The sequence below is a fragment of the Canis lupus genome, chromosome 29 (assembly GCF_011100685.1).
Source record: "Canis lupus familiaris isolate Mischka breed German Shepherd chromosome 29, alternate assembly UU_Cfam_GSD_1.0, whole genome shotgun sequence".
NCBI classification, from domain to species: domain Eukaryota; kingdom Metazoa; phylum Chordata; class Mammalia; order Carnivora; family Canidae; genus Canis; species Canis lupus.
This window is the reverse complement of record NC_049250.1, coordinates 26,793,128-26,807,456: the sequence shown is the minus strand read 5'-3', so window position 1 is coordinate 26,807,456 and position 14,329 is coordinate 26,793,128. Positions and strand designations below refer to the sequence as shown.

The following is a 14,329-nucleotide window of genomic DNA, read 5'->3' as shown; positions in this document are numbered from 1 at the left end:
ATAAGACTGACAAATCACTGACCTCTACCTCAGAAACCAACAATATGTCATATGTTAATTATTTAAATTTTTTTTAAAGATTTTATTTATTTATTCACAAGAGACACAGAGAGAGAGAGGCAGAGACACAGGTAGCAGGAGAAGCAGGCTCCATGCAGGAGCTGATGTGAGACTTGATCCCAGGACTCCAGGATCACACCCTGGGCCAAAGGCAGGCTCTGAACCACTGAGCCACTCAGGGTGGCCCTAATTATTTAAATTTAAATAAAGTCTTAAAAACCTTGATAACTACAATCTCCTGCCCCAAGAGAATATAATTAAAGAATGGAGAGGGATAAGTAATCTCATACATTATTGATAAATACATATAAAGACAAAAATGTTACAAAGTTATTTCCCCATCTAGCAACTTAGTTTTTATTAATAAGTACATCAGAATACCACTGATTAATAAAAGACTAAAATAATCATAATGAGTGGATTTCCTCTTTTTGCAATGAATTCCAGGATACTCTTTTAGAATTTTACTTCATCGTCATATCTGAGAGAGACAGCGACAGAGACTGTGTGCATATGTGTGTGTGTGTGTCCGTGTGTGTGCGTGTGTGTTTGGTTTTGTGGAAGTTGCATTATGCTAAAATTTACATTTCTTTAATTAAATGGTTTTTGTTTTCCCTTAGGAATGCAAAAAAGATAGCAACAGCAGGTTACAGAGAAATAGCTGATGCAGTACTATGGCTATACCTGTGGAAAAAGTATAAATAACTTTAGAAGTGAATGATTCTGAAATTGCCCTTACCTTGTCATTATAAAAATGCTCCAGAAATTATGTGTTGTAAATAATATGGCCCAGAAGTTTATTAGGGGATTTTCTATCCATATATGAGTCATTTAATAGTATGTCTAATGTAGGTACTATGCCTAAATGTAATGGGATGACATGTAAATGATTAAAACTAGATAAATTTTCTACAAAGCTGTAATAATCAAAACAGTATGGTACTGGCACATAGATCAGTGGAACAGAATAGAAAGCCCAGAAATAAATCCACACTTATTTGGTTAATTAATCTTTGACAAAGAAGGCAAGAATATGCAATGGAAAAAGATAGTCTCTTCAATAAATGGTGCTGGGAAACAGGACAGCTATATGTAAAAGAATGAAACTGGACCTCTTTCTTATGCCATATACAAAACCGAACTCAGATTAAATTTGAGTTGGATTAGATTGGATTAGAGACCTAAATGTGAGACCTGAAACCATAAGAATTCTAGAAGAGAACACAGGCAGTAATTTCTCTGATAGCTGCAGCAACACTTTTCTAGATGTCTTCTAAGGCAAGGGAACAAAAGCAAAAATAAACTATTGGAACTACATCACAATAAAAAGCTTTTGCATAGCAAAGGAAACCATCACCAGGGACGCCTGGGTGGCTGCCCGGTTAAGCACGTAGGCCTTTGGCTCAAGGCGTGATCCTGGAGTCTGGGGATCCAGTCCCACATCAGGCTCCCTGCATGGAGCCTGCTTTCCCTTTGCCTATGTCTCTGCCTCTCTCTTTCTGTGTCTCTCATGAATAAGTAAATAAAATCTTAAAAAAAAAAAAAAGGAAACCATTACCAAAACAAATAGGCCACCTACTGAATGGGAGAAGATATTTGCAAATGATATACCTGATAAGGGGTTAATATCCAAAATATATAAAGAACTTATATAACTCAATACCCCCCCCAAAAAAAAAACCTCCCAAAAAAGGAAAAAAAAAAAAAAACACCAACAATCCAATAAAAAAATGGGCAGATAACTAAATAGACATTTTCCAAAGGCATACAGATGGCTAACAGACGCATGAAAAGATGTTCAACATCATAATTATCAAGGAAATGTAAATCAAACCACAATGAGCTATCACCATACACCTGTCAGAATAGCTAAAATCAAAGACACTAAATAAAAAGTGTTGGTGAAGATGTGGAGAAAAAGAAACCCTTCTGCACTGTTGGTGGGAATATAAATTGGTACAGCCCCTGTGAAAAACAGTATGGAGATTTCCCAAAAAATGAAAAATAGAAATACCATATGATTCAATAATTCTACTGGGTACTTACCTAAAGAAAACAGAAACACTAATTTGAAAAGCTATGTACCCTATGTTTCTTGCATCATTATTTACAATAACCAGTTATGGAAGCAACCTAAGTATCCCATCAGTATCCCATGAATGAATAAGAAAGATGTGGCACACACGTATACATACATATACACACAGGAATATTACACAATTATCAAAAAGGATGAGATCATGCCATTTGAGACAAAATGCATGGACCTAGAGGGTAGTATGTTAAGTGAAACAAATCAGACTAAGACAAATATCATATGATTTTACTCAAATGTGGAATCTAAAAAAACCAAATGAATAAACAAGCAAACAAAAAGGAGAATCAGACCTATAAATACAGAGAACGAATGATGATGGCCAATGCAAAAGGTGGTAAGGGGACTGACAAAATGGGTGAAAGGGAGTGAGAGATATAGACTTCCAGTTAGAGAATGATCAAGTCACAAGAATCAAAAGCCTAGCATAGGGAATATAGTCAATGATATTGTAATAGTGTTGTATGGTGACAGATGGGAGCTACACTTGTAGTGAACATGGGGTAACATATACAGATGTTGAATCACTATGTTGTACACATGAAACTAATGTAATATTGTGTGTCAACTATACTTGAAAAAAATTTTAACTAGATAAATTCTTCGGCCTTATTAGTAGTGTGAGATCTATGTAGGCTTTCATTTCATGGGTATTTTTGCCATAGGCCCTCACAAATATGGGGTCTGTGTTGGTCTTATAATTATTCCTAGAATCATGAGGACTGATCCATTCTTTCCACAAATTTTATTGCTTACATTTCATGTGTCAGGTACAGTGCTGGGTCCTGAGAATATAAAAGTCAATACGCAAGGAAATACAAGGATAAACATTTTCTAACATGTTAAGTTTTTTTCATTCATTCATCCATAAGTCATTCCCCACGGTCTTATATTGAGTAGCGAGTAGGATCAAGTGGTGGGCTAAATACTGAATATATAACTGTGAGTGAAATGGAGAGGCCCTTGATTTTTGGATGTCACTACTGTCTTTTGTCTTGCCATATAATGAGTCATCTTTATTATTCCTTTGCCTTACGTTTTTAGCTCAAATTTTGCTAATGAAAAATAAAATCATTAGTTGTATTTTGACATGCATAGGTAAATGAGGTCCTCTTTCCTATGCCCCATTTTCCTCCTTTTTAACTCCCTATGTGCACTACTTTTTGGCAAGACCAAAAATAGATGTGCCCCAACAAGAACCAAGCTGATTTCTTCACAACATTGACTAGAGCTGTTCCCCACTTAAAAGACTACTTGATGTCATCATGGCCATTAATTTGAATAGGAAAATAGAAGATCATGAAGACAATCTAGTCAATGATTTGTCCTAGGAGAAAGGAACAAAGAGATTAATCTGCTGTTCCACATGCCTAACCTCTTAGGATTAAACTAGTCACCAAGATCACTACATGTACTAGGCAACAAGGAGCTAAAAATGGAAAAAAGCATCATACTGTTATTGCATTCATTTTCCTCCAAGGTACTCTCTGATAAACACTACAACTGCCAAGGGAATTGCAAACAGCTTCCTTGTAGGTTATACATCTATCTTTTTCCAAGTAATTATATCCAACCCTCAGAACAGGTGGTTGAATATGTGAGATAAATGTTCCTACCTGATTGGAAACCTTCTTGTCCTTAATTCATTGGCTATACTTGATTTTTTTGTTCTTGGATCACACCTTCTACCAGAAATTGCTCCTTTGGAGAAACCAGGCCTTCCAGAAACTCAAGAAACTGAAATGGAGATGGCAAGAGAAAGGAACATTATTGGTATTTATAAATCTCAATTTTAAAATTTTAAGTAAATGTCCAAACCTAGTCTTCTAAACAATATAATAACTTAAGGGAAATCCACAGTTTATAAGTTTGAATACTCACAAGTGAACATTTTTTTTTTAAGATTTTATTTATTTATTCATGAGAGGGAGAGAGAGAGAGAGGCAGAGGGAGGGGCAGAGACATAGGCAAGGGAGAAGCAGGCTCCCTGTAGGGACCCTGATGTGGAACTTGATCTCGGACTTCAGGATCACACCCTGAGCTGAAAGCAGATGCTCAAATGCTGAACCACCCAGGTGTCCCTCACAAGTGAACATATTATGATAAGAGTACAGGTTGCATTTTGGGCCTTCAAGCCAAGCAAGAAAAGAAAAAAAAGCCATTATCCTTTGTTCATTATAACACAAAAAGCAAAAAAGGCAAGTTTTCTGTCTTTTTCTTCAAAATTTGCTTCCTTCAGTCTTCATCCACATCTTTAGTAAATTATTAATTTGACTAAACTTATTCATAAAATAAACATAGAAACTTAACAAATATATTTCATAGAGACCTTTAATGTGTATTACCCATTGCACATGCGCACCATGAGCTTGTCTTTTTAAGCACTGTTGCACACAAAAGTGTCTTTGTCTTGGGGAAACACACACACACACACACACACACACACACACACACGTGTCTCTTTGTGATGGGGTGGTGGCGAGAGAATACATCTGTTGACTGCTAGTCAGTGATTTAGAAAAATAAATACAAAGGTAAAAGGAAAGGTTGCAAGTAAAGAAATAAAGTCCTGACGCTGTGCTTCAGAAATAATAATAGCAGTTTTCTGAGTAGCTGAGGAAGCAGTCTCCTCAAATTATAGTCACACCTGTTATAGACCATCTGCCATATATTCCAGCATCATTAATGGAAAACAAATGGCACTATATTACCTTCTCTTTATCCATTGGCCATTTTCATACAAATTATTTTTCTCTTCAAAGTTGTGCCTTTTCCTATATGGTTTACATTAGGATCTGGGAAGAGTGACATAATGTGCCATGCCTTGGTACTTTTACAGTGATGTGTCTGCAGGAGTTGGATTATTAGGAAGCTATAAATTGTTGAAATCGTCTTAGGTTGAGTTCCCTTAGAAGCAGAACCTAAGAGAATTTGAATGCAAACTGTTTATCTGGGAGGTAGTCCCAGGAAACTCAGAAGTGGAGTGGAAATTGAGAACAGAGGCATGGAAGGAGGCCAATAGTGGTGCATTACTGAACAGATTACTCTGGGGGAACTACTGTGGGAGTTCATGGGAATTCTGTGAGTCTGTAGAGCATGACTCAGAGTTATCTCAATAATGGGTGAGAAACTTGAAGTACTTATCTTCCGACCCCCCTCTGTCATGGTTGAAAGCTACACCCAGATCCATTAACTCTTCAACACTTCTATGTGTACTGTGTACAGTATAGGCTGATATGTAACATGAATGAGTGAATTTTTAAAGCAAAGGAAAGAGAAAATCATGGTAGCATGAAAATGAATAGCTAAGGATTAGACCAGAAAGGAGTTCCACATACAATCAGTATAAAGAGTGCTCACCAGAGTATAAGAAAAGAAGACATTGGGGAGAGTGTTAGAAGCCAGATCATGAAAGGTCCATGTGTGTATAGTAAATGCTATGGTCTGAATGTTTGTGTCCTCCCAAAATTCATGTTAAAACCCTAATTCTCAGATGTACTGGTATTCATAGGTAGGACCTTTGGGAGGTGGTTAGGTCATGAGGGTGGAGCCCTCTTGAATGGGATTTGTGATTTTGTAAAAGAGACCCCACAGGGCTCCCTAGCACCTTCTGCTACTTGAGGATACAACGACAAATCTGTGACCCAGCATGCTGGCACCCTAATTGAATTTTCAGCCTCAGAACTGTGGGAAAAAATATATTTTTGTTCATGAGCTACCCAGTCAGCATTTTGTGATAGCAGTGCAAACGGACTAAGATGGTTCAGAATGTGAGATTTTTATCCTAAGGAAGATGGGAATCCATTGAAGGATTTTCTTAAAGATACTATTTTTTTTTTTAAAGATACTATTTTTAAGTAATCTCTACACTCAACATGGGGCTCAAACTCACAACTCTGAGATCTAGTTGCTTTACTGAGTCCCCTACTCCCCTGCCCCATTGAAGGATTTTAACTGGAAAGTTAAAGTTAGAGAAAAATTTATTTGCATAACAAGATCAGGTGTTTTTATAAGAAAAAATTGCTTGTTTGTTTCAGTTTTAGAAAATCACTCTGGAGACACTGTGGCTGGAATGCTGGGGAAGTGTGATGACAATTCCGGATATAGAAAGATTAATTAGTAGTCCAATAATATAATCAAACAAAAAAGTAAACATAAAATTTGTGAATTTGTGACTGACAGTTCTTTCAGTACTTGAAAAATGTTATGCCAATGTTCTGGCTCCAAGTTTCAGATTATAAACATGTTGCCATTGGAACTGGTGTTTCTCTGTAAGTAATATATTCTCTCTCCTTGTTTACTTTCAAGATTTTTTTTATCTTTATTACTTATAAGTTTAATTATGATATGTCTCAGCAAGGAAATCTTCGTGTTTATCCTGTTTGCGATTTCTCAGCTTCTTAAATCTGCAAGTTTATGTCTTTTAAAAATTTGGGTACTTTTTGAAAAAAATCATTTATTCATGAGAGACAGAGAAAGCCAGAGACATAGGCAGAGGGAGAAATAAGCTCCCTGCGGGGAGCCCAGTATGGGACTTGATCCTAGGACCCCTGGATCATGATCTGAGCCAAACGCAGATGCTCATCAGTTCTATAATTTTCACTTGTTTTTTTTAATTTCTAGTTCTCTGCTTACATTTTCTATTTTTCCCCCATTTATTTCAAGGAATACATAATGGCTTATTGAAGCATTTACATGATAGCCTATAATCTTTGTTAGATAATTCCAATATCTGACTTATCTTGATGTTGATGCATGTTGTTGGTCTTTTTCATTCATTTTGTGATTTCCTTGTTCTTGAGATCATAAGTAATTTTTAATTATATGTGAATATTTTAAGTATTATAGGACTCTGAATCTTATTTAATCTTCTTATTATTATTATTTTAAGCAGGAAGACCCCTCTATTGAGGTGTGACATGAGGCCTGGAGATGGAAATAGGTATATACAGCTTTCCATTGGGCCCTGTTGACAATATCCCAGCAAAAATGGACACTGACTCACATTGTTTCACTGTAGACAGGTGGCATAGAAATTCAGTTCTCCTTTTGCCCTGCTGATACTTGCCCCCAAAAGTGGGACCATTCATATCACCTTGTGAATGGGACTGGAGGTTCAGCAGGTTCCCTGACATTAGGAGAGGTGGAAGTAAAGTGTTAACTGTCCTTCTTCACACCATCTCATTTCATTTCATTGATGCTGGTTGTGGGTAGAGACTTAGTGCTCCACTGACACCAGAGTGGGAAGATGAAAACTGCCAACTAGCCCCGCCAACTAGCCTTTCTTCTACCTCAATTCTATCTTACTGCTTCAGGATAGATATAGGCATTCAGCACCCTACTGGGTCTCACTGACACCAGGTGTCAGGGGAAAGTGGAGTGCCTACTAGTTCCAATTTGCAACATTCTGTTATATTGATTTCAAGTGGAAGTGGAGGCTAAGCTCCCAAATTGGACTCTAAGACTGTGTGAAGGCAGTTCAGTGTTAACTAGTCCTGTCTTAAATCTCTTTGCTGATAGGTAGGTGTGGAGGCTCAGCCCACTGATGGACCACACTGAAATAACCCTAGTAGGAGAGTCAGAGTGCTGCTTGCTTTTTGGAGGGTAGGAGTGTGGAAGATCAGTTCTTCACTTGGTCCCACTGAAACCAAGGGGCATAGGTGGTGGTTGCAATTTTTCCATTGCATTTTGGCTTGAGCACAATAGGTATTGCCAAAATGGTTTTCTGTTGTTAGCAATCCTTTTCCTCATACTTTGGCTGGAGAGACAAAGTTTTTCTGGAAGCTTTTTCTGTCTCTTTCTATTGGTGGTTATGGATTGGAGGCTCCTGCAATGTACTCTGCAGAATATATGGGAAGCAGTAGTAAATAGAAGTCACCATGTCATTCCTCAAGTCCCAAGGTCCCTAGTAAGTCCATCTCTGGTTGCATCTTTCAGTATCTTCCTATTCTTGTTTGTCATGTTATATTCAGAGTTTTAGTTTTCAGTGTGAGGACCTGGGAGAAATGGACTACTCCATCTTGTTGGAAGCAGATGTCTGGCAGTCTATTGATGTTGGAAGTACTAATTTTCACACTTTGAGGAACGCCTTGGGTGGTTCAGTTGGTTAAGTGTCCAATCTTGATTTTGGTTCAGGTCATGACCTCAGGGTTATGAGACTGAGCCCAGCATTGGGTTACACACTCAACAGGGAGTCTGCTAGAGATTCTCTCCCTCTCTCTCTACCCTTCCTCCCCACTCTCTCTCTAAAAATAAATAAATCTTTTTTAAAAAGTATTGATTTTTACATTTTTAAAACTCAAGTGTTTTGTCGGATTGGAAATTTAAAAATAAGCAAGGAATGAGGCAAGAAGGATATTACATGGTTATAGATCAGAGTAGGAAACTTCAGTATACTTTCATGATTAGCTTAATATTGACACACATGGTTAGTATAAACACATATGTCTCTTTGCTTAGTCAGCTAAAAAGACTAGAAGCAAAGACACTCCAGCAGCAATGCACATACCACCCACCCAGACCTTTGTGTCTAGTACCATTCTACAATAAAAGGATCTAGGAAAAATGACTGATTCTAGGGCTGGGACAGTAAATATATAAGATGAGCCTGGACCATCTTTCAGAAAAAAGGAAATACTAAAAAATACAGACCTATATGGATCAGGACATATCAGAGTAGCAGAAGAGCCAACTGAAAGAGTTCAGATTGGTCATAACTAGAACAACTTAAGCAACAAAGTGAATAAAGTAGTATTATTATAACCTAAAGTATAAAATAAAAATCCATGAGTTCTTATTGATAAAAATAAATAATTGAATACATGATTAAATGGGGAAGAACAGTCAAATCTCCAATGCAGAATTCCAAATAGCTTATATAGATACTCTACCTTAAGCATAACTCTCCATTCCTTAGCTTTGGGCTAAGCATAATGACTCTCTTCCAAAGTATAAAGTATGAAATTGGAGAAAAGACTAACTTTACAAAAGAGAAACCTGAAAAGTCCTACCTCAGCCAGGCGATCAAGGTTACTTTCAGCAGTCATAAATCATGTTGATAGTATGTACCCTTGATGTGATCTGACAAAATGGCCCTTGTACTCTGCTGTCTTCCCCCGCCCCCAAACACAATCCATTAATGGTATTGTACAAAAACCTGATTTATACTACTCAAAATTGTCAAGGTCATCAAAACCAGGAAAGTCTGAGAAACTAACAAAACCAAGAGGAGCCTAAGGAGATATGGCAACTAAATGTAATTATTATCCTGGATAGAATCCTGGAACAGAAAAAGGACATTACATAAAAACTAAAGAAATATGACTGAAGTATGGACTTTAGTAAATGATAATATATCAATATTTGTTAATTAACTATAACAAATGTAACATTCTAATATAAATCATTAGTAATAGAGGAGAATGGGTATATGAAATATGGATATATTCTATACTATCTTCTCAATTTTTCTATGAAATTAGAACTGTTCTAAAAAATAAAGTCTATGAACATAACTATTTTCTGTTTTATAATTTTGCCTGTATTTCTTAACGAATATGTAACTTTGATTTACTTTCATTGATATTGATGTTAAAGAAAAAAACTTTAGAAAGGATATGTAATTCCAATTCAATAAGCAATGACTCTTGGTACCACTTTTTTGGAAGAAGCACTACATAAATCAAAGCAAACTGTCTTTAAATACTGAATTCTTTTCCATGCTTAATCTTTTACATGACTAATGTGTACTACAGGCATGATCCTACTTCAGAGGACAGAGATTATCATAAACATTGTTTGTAGGCAATGTCTAAAGTATAGTGAAATATTAATGGAAGATACTGAAAAAACTTTGGATAATGTATTTTATGTTTTCAAAATGATGTATTATTATTTCAGTCTATAAAGGCTTCATTGTTAATACATATCCTATCCTACCCACCTTTGCCCATAAAACATAAGAAAATTATACTATCATTTGATTGTATATTCATCAATTTAAATTGAAGTTTGTTGGCACTTGTAATTGCCAGTGATACTGGCATGTGTGTTACTTTTGCAAATCCATTACATGGCAAAATATGACCTACACAGGGGAAATCTTTGACACAGTAGGTATCTAAAAGTCATGACTTATAGCTTTGTAGCTAGATTCCCAAACATTTTACTTAGAGGCACGATAGACTGTAGAAAAGACCCATCAGAAATGTTCCATAAATTTAGAGTACATACTGTCATTTAATGTGATTGTAGCTCAGCATTCTATCTCTATCTCATTCTATCTCTAATTCTATCTAATGTGGACTAAGCCCACATTATTTTTATTGCTGCCAAATACAAAAATCATCAGGGGATTTTATCAACCTTTAAAAGTAGTTAAAGTTATTTAAAAAGTTCTCCTTTGCGGTTTTTTTTTTTTTTTTAAGATTTATTTATTTATTTTAAAGAGAGTTAGAGAAGCTTGGGTAGCTCAATCAGTTATGGGTCTGCCTTTGGCTCAGGTCATGATCCCAGGGTCCTAGGATCCAGCCCCCAGTCGGGGTCTCCACTTAGCAGAGATCCTGCTTCTCCTTCTCCCTCTGCCTCCTCCCTCCCCCCACACTGGTGCTCTCTTTCACTCTCCTTCTCTCTCTCAAATAAATAAATTATTTTTAAAAAGAGAGAGAGAGAGAATGAGCACAAGTAGGGTAGGGGCAGAGGGAAAGGAAGGGAGAGAATCCTCAAGTGAACTCCCTGCTGAGTGCAGATCCCAATTCAGGGCTCCATCTCAGAACCCCAAGATCATGACCTGAGCAAAATCAAGAACTGAGCCACCCTTTGCTCTGCATTTTTCAAAGCAGAGAAGTTCTTTTTAGTCTGACCCTGGACACAAAAGTGAGTCGGCCATTTTTTTCCATGGATCCTTTTCTCATCTGTTCCACAGTCTCATTTGTTCTACCTTCTCAAGAAGTAACAATCATTCATCCATGCACTCATATATTAATTATTTATTAAATGAATCTTTATTTAACATCTACATAAGGCAAAAAAAAAAGGAAAAATACTAATCTGTGTTGCATTGAAAAATAATCAACTCGGTTAAAATCTTTGCTGATAACAAGAGCTACTCAATTTACTGGAAATTACATTTCATTATGGAGACTTGGAGATTCAGGGAAAAGCAAGACCTAAATAATAAAATAGTAATAAAAATCAGGCATATATATTGACCCTGTAAAAAAGAATCTGAATCTGTAAAAGAAACTCTAAAATAATTAGGGATGAAAAAAATGATTCGTGATGTTCTGAAGATTGGCAATTATAATTGGAATCTCCATTTTACAGATGAAAATAGAAAGGCTCACAGATTAGGTTACTCACCTAAAACGAAATGGACTGGAAACAGCAGAACTGGAATTATAACTTTAGACTTTATAATGCCAGAGCCTGTGCTCTGAAGTACAATATGTGTATATGTGTGTATGTTGGGGGGGTGGAGAGAAAGAGTTGAATAGGGAACTTCTGAGAAATGACATGAGTACTGCCAAGTATCCATCAGCCAATAATTTAGGAACTTCTAACTATGCAAATAATTGTTAATCACAAGGCTGAACTAAGGATCTCTTACTTTTGAACTAAGAATTAAAAAGCTTCCAGAAGTTGAGTCCAAATTTTACCTTACATAAGATACTTATTACAGAGAGTCAAAGCATAAGTCAGCCTCTAAAGAGCTCTGAAAATACTGGAAATATTCATATCAGTGCAGTTTCATAATGTGGATAATAGAGGATTTAAGAAATTGGAAGATGTACCTGCAGACTCATTTGTTATCACTTCTGTGAATATAAGTGAATAAAAATGAGAAAAGTGGAAATGAATGGCTAGCAATTTTGAGTAGTCTTCTTAATATTCATCTAGGTAAGCACGAAAATGTGGATCTTGAAATGATATTTTTAAAGCACTTATGAGTACATCTGGTCTTTTTATATCAAATAACTTGGAAATGTGAACTGTAAAATAAATCTAGTCTCTGATGATAGAATTGTTGGCTTTATTTAAAGGTATGAAATGTAATATGATGCGATAACCAAAAAGTCTAAAGAAAAGAGCAGAAGACTCCTTCACTACTCCTCTTAAAAAGCAAAATTATAATAAGGACCATGTTAAAAAATATGTTTGAAACAAACAGAAAATCTCCAGTGTTACAGAGCTTTTAAGATTTTTATTTTGGTTTAATTTATAATAAATATTCATATGTTTACATAGTTGTCACAAGGTAGACACAATTTTGAAATCAGCTTTCTTCTTTCTTTCTTCATTAAACATTCTAGTAATGTAATTACTATAACTGTAATTATAACTGTAATTTGGTATGAAGGAGATACAATTAACTAAAACATTCTATTGTTGACTATTAAAGATGTTTTAATGTTTTGTTATTAGAAATGATATAACAATGAACACCTTTATTTATATAATAATTTCCTAAATATAAATTATTTATTAGAGTAAGTTTCCAGAATTAGAATTAATGTATAAAGCCTATAACATTTTTATCTTGCTAGACATTGCCAAATTACTTTTTAAAAGATCAAGTCAAATTATATTGCCAAGAACTTTGCCAATATATCATATAAATTTTTTTATTTTGCTAAAGTAATAAACTGAAACCTCATATTCCATTTCTTTGACTTTTTTTGATAACTACTGAGGTCGAACATCACATATGTATTTAAAATACTAATTGTAATATTTCTTTTTTTTTATTTTTTTTTTATTTTTTATTTTTTTTAATTTATTTATGATAGTCACAGAGAGAGAGAGAGAGGCAGAGACACAGGCAGAGGGAGAAGCAGGCTCCATGCACCGGGAGCCTGATGTGGGATTCGATCCCGGGTCTCCAGGATCGCGCCCTGGGCCAAAGGCAGGCGCCAAACCGCTGCGCCACCCAGGGATCCCCTAATTGTAATATTTCTTGACTGTCATCTCTAACTTTGTTGTCTCTTCATAATCTATAACCAGGTGGCTGGAGAAAAAAAACACATGGCAGGGCAAATTGGTATCCCAATAAATTAAAGATTACTAATTTCAAATGGGTTTTTCAAGACTGGAAATATGGCTCTGACTTACCAATAAGTTTCTAATTCTTTTATTTATTTATTTATTTATTTATTCATTCATTCATTCATTCATTCATTCATGAGAGACACAGAGAGAGGCAGAGACATAGGCAGAGGGAGAAGCAGGCTCCCCGCAGGAAGCCCGATGCAGGACTTGATCCCAGGATCCCAGGATCACGCCCTGAGACACAGGCAGAAGTTCAACCACTGAGCCACTCAGGCATCCAAATTCTAATTCTTAAAGGACTTTTTTTTTTTTTAAACAAATCTCCACTCTACTCAATTTTTCAAATCTCTCACTCTATTCAATAATTTCTCTCTATTCTCTCTACTTTCCTTGTTCTCAGCAGATGAGTTGCCTCATATCTCATTAAGAAAACAGAAGTCAGTAAATAACTTACTATCAAATCCATTAATTCATTAGCATTTGCACTGATTTTTATATTTCTTTTTATTTTAAGAGTTAAAGTTAAAAAGCAACTTATATCACACATGGTGGGTATTCATTTTCTCTCATATTCTCAAGTACTTCACAGAACTGCATTTTCTACAATCCAAATACTCCTTATGAATTGTTCCTATCAAAATTCAACCTATTCTAAACTTATCACTCCTACTTAAAATGTTAAAAACTACACATGCAGCATTGTCCTTTGATCTCTGCTTACCTTTTTTATCCAATTCATGGCTCAGCTTTTCAAACTTATCTTCATTTATTGTTTCCATTTTCACACACCCCATTTATTCTATAATTTATTTCCAACTGGCTTGTCTCACCCCAACCTCTTTGCCCACTGCCTTGAAATTTTTCTTATGAAGGTCACCCGCTATCTCCATGTCAGCAGAGCCAATGGATAGTTTTTGTCCTCATATTTCTAGGTTCTTTCCTTCTTTAAAAAGAGAAAACAAAAACAAATTTGTTTTTATGCATTTATGCTTTTACACCCTTATAATCTTCTGTATCAGTATATTTTAGTGGCTCCCCTTCTTTAATTTGATTTCTAAATATTCTATTAGTCTTATCATCTTCAGTGGAATATACAACTATATGAAGGAAAAAAAAAACAACAACTAT

The 14,329-nt window shown here is 35.6% G+C and overlaps 1 protein-coding gene across 1 annotated transcript in view; it reads right to left on the bottom strand.

The window, feature by feature from the left end:
* Nucleotides 1-14,329, bottom strand: part of PKIA (cAMP-dependent protein kinase inhibitor alpha) — a 96,038-nt gene that overhangs the window by 27,916 nt on the left and 53,793 nt on the right. The window contains exon 2 of the mRNA XM_038579577.1: nt 3,772-3,892. The gene's annotated coding sequence lies outside the window, so the exon portion shown is untranslated. The remainder of the gene's footprint in view (nt 1-3,771; nt 3,893-14,329) is intronic.